Below are 3,726 nucleotides of genomic sequence, written 5' to 3'. Positions count from 1 at the left end.
TGCTCAAAAGGACTCAAAGTATGTTGTACCAAGCTAAACTTAGACTACACAAAATTGCTTCAAACAGCCTGGCCGTTATGAGGGCCTTCGAATTAGGCGATCATGCACCAGGATTCAAGGACATTAACTTGGGACTGGACAGTCCACCTGTGCAGAGGAGCTTGGGCCTCAGATGGGATCTCTCGGCTGACTCCTTCGGTTTTCAGATAAGTTGTGCTGACAAGCCATTCACAAAACGAGGCGTCCTATCAGTAGTAAACAGCCTATTTGATCCGCTGGGATTTGTAGCGCCCATTACCATACAAGGTAAATCTCTACTGGGACAGTTTTCTGAAACAGTCAAGGATTGGGATACCCCACTTCCCTCCGAGAAAGAGCAAAAATGGGAAGCCTGGAAGCGATCTTTGTGTGCCTTGGATGAGATCCACATCCCGAGATGCTATATTAAAACTTCACTTTCCTCTAGCATAAAGAAAGAACTCCACGTGTTCTCGGACGCCTCCACGGAGGCCATCGCAGCGGTTGCCTATCTGAAGGTGACAGAACCCAACAACCAAAACCACGTTGGATTCGTCTTTGGTAAGGCTAAGTTAGCCCCCAAGCCCGATCATACTACAGGGAGTGCAGAATTATTAGGCAAGTTGTATTTTTGAGGATTAATTTTATTATTGAACAACAACCATGTTCTCAATGAACCCAAAAAACTCATTAATATCAAAGCTGAATATTTTAGGAAGTAGTTTTTAGTTTGTTTTTAGTTTTAGCTATTTTAGGGGGATATCTGTGTGTGCAGGTGACTATTACTGTGCATAATTATTAGGCAACTTAACAAAAAACAAAAATATACCCATTTCAATTATTTATTTTTACCAGTGAAACCAATATAACATCTCAACATTCACAAATATACATTTCTGACATTCAAAAACCAAACAAAAACAAATCAGTGACCAATATAGCCACCTTTCTTTGCAAGGACACTCAAAAGCCTGCCATCCATGGATTCTGTCAGTGTTTTGATCTGTTCACCATCAACATTGCGTGCAGCAGCAACCACAGCCTCCCAGACACTGTTCAGAGAGGTGTACTGTTTTCCCTCCTTGTAAATCTCACATTTGATGATGGACCACAGGTTCTCAATGGGGTTCAGATCAGGTGAACAAGGAGGCCATGTCATTAGATTTTCTTCTTTTATACCCTTTCTTGCCAGCCACGCTGTGGAGTACTTGGACGCGTGTGATGGAGCATTGTCCTGCATGAAAATCATGTTTTTCTTGAAGGATGCAGACTTCTTCCTGTACCACTGCTTGAAGAAGGTGTCTTCCAGAAACTGGCAGTAGGACTGGGAGTTGAGCTTGACTCCATCCTCAACCCGAAAAGGCCCCACAAGCTCATCTTTGATGATACCAGCCCAAACCAGTACTCCACCTCCACCTTGCTGGCGTCTGAGTCGGACTGGAGCTCTCTGCCCTTTACCAATCCAGCCACGGGCCCATCCATCTGGCCCATCAAGACTCACTCTCATTTCATCAGTCCATAAAACCTTAGAAAAATCAGTCTTGAGATATTTCTTGGCCCAGTCTTGACGTTTCAGCTTGTGTGTCTTGTTCAGTGGAGGTCGTCTTTCAGCCTTTCTTACCTTGGCCATGTCTCTGAGTATTGCACACCTTGTGCTTTTGGGCACTCCAGTGATGTTGCAGCTCTGAAATATGGCCAAACTGGTGGCAAGTGGCATCTTGGCAGCTGCACGCTTGACTTTTCTCAGTTCATGGGCAGTTATTTTGCGCCTTGGTTTTTCCACACGCTTCTTGCGACCCTGTTGACTATTTTGAATGAAACGCTTGATTGTTCGATGATCACGCTTCAGAAGCTTTGCAATTTTAAGAGTGCTGCATCCCTCTGCAAGATATCTCACTATTTTTGACTTTTCTGAGCCTGTCAAGTCCTTCTTTTGACCCATTTTGCCAAAGGAAAGGAAGTTGCCTAATAATTATGCACACCTGATATAGGGTGTTGATGTCATTAGACCACACCCCTTCTCATTACAGAGATGCACATCACCTAATATGCTTAATTGGTAGTAGGCTTTCGAGCCTATACAGCTTGGAGTAAGACAACATGCATAAAGAGGATGATGTGGTCAAAATACTCATTTGCCTAATAATTCTGTACAGGGTGTATTCCCAGACTGGAACTTTGTGGGACCGTGTTGGCAGTGGAGATTGCGGATTTCGTACAACAAGAACTGGGTGTCGACATAGCTGAAGTCCAGTATTACACCGACAGTAAGGTCGTTTTAGGTTACATCCACAATCGGACCAAGCGATTTTATGTGTACGTTAGTAACCACATAGAGAGAATCAGGAGGTCCTCCAAATCTGAACAATGGCACTACGTACCATCCGAACTTAATCCGGCAGATCATGCCACTAGGCCTATGTCTATAGGTTCCTTTACTAACTCTACTTGGCTTATAGGTCCAGAGTTTCTGCTTGGAGAGGCAGACGAATGTGTACAGGAAGTTTTCAGCATCCAGGACCTGGATAATGATCCAGAAATCCGCACTGAAGTTAATGCATTAGTCACTGGAACAAAGCAAACCGCAAGCTTCAGTTATCAGCGCTTTGAACGTTTCTCCAGTTGGATGAGACCCATCGAGAACGTCCCTGATGGGTGAACAGGACTGTATCTAGCTTCGCAGATCTTCTCCATTCCAAGTTGGAAAACAGGACTAATCCATGTTTGCATTCTAACATGTTATTTTTACAGGTTGTTTATATTTTATGGACATTCGTCATAGTGAAATCCCCAAAGTGAATTTCAGACGGGGAGTGTGCTGTTCTTGTCATTTTGAATTTCTGCACTGTATTGTTATTTCTTCTTTACCTATGTTGTTTAAGTCTATTTGTTCTCTGCTGCCATCTGCTGGCCGGAATTCGTATGCTGCACGCCTTCGTTCTTGTTAAATAAAGTTTTATCTCTGGGCGTGGTTTTAGCAGCCTTGGGCCTGGTCACTTCCTGTAGCCTTTTTCAGTGCTGCATTTCTTTGTGACTGGAGACACACACCTTGGCTTGTGAAGGCATCAGTTTTTGACCAGCAGTTGCCTCAGCAGTTAGCCTCAGAAAAGACATCCACATCACAGCATCTACTGTATTCCTGTATTGTATCACCGTATGACACTGCTCTGGATCAAATAAACCCACGTTTGATTGCATCCTCATGTCTATGTCTGGATCCATCTAACCTGAGCATCTGCCGGTCCGGTCTGCTCCACTGCTTGGATACGAAGGTAGGCCAGTCACAAAGTCATTATCAGTTACACCTTCAATCGCCTTCATGTGGGGACAGAACACACACTGGGTAAATGTAGTGGCGGCTGGGCCCCAGGCGGAGAGCTGTTTGGCGCACGTCCTTCCGCTGCCAAGGATCGCAGGGCAACATTCTTTGCCTCCTGTCTCCTCCTCCTCCTCCTACTCAGCTTCCTCCTCCTCTTCTTCCACCTGCTCATCCAGTCAGCCACACACCTTCACCACCAACTTCAGCACAGCCCGGGGTAAACGTCAGCAGGCCATTCTGAAACTCATATGTTTGGGGGACAGGCCCCACACCGCACAGGAGTTGTGGCGGGGTATAGAACAACAGACCGACGAGTGGTTGCTGCCGGTGAGCCTCAAGCCCGGCCTGGTGGTGTGCGATAATGGGCGAAATCTCGTTGCAGCTCTGGG

Source organism: Bufo bufo, chromosome 1, assembly GCF_905171765.1.
Source record: "Bufo bufo chromosome 1, aBufBuf1.1, whole genome shotgun sequence".
Taxonomy (NCBI): Eukaryota; Metazoa; Chordata; class Amphibia; order Anura; family Bufonidae; genus Bufo; species Bufo bufo.
This window is presented reverse-complemented; position numbering follows the sequence as displayed.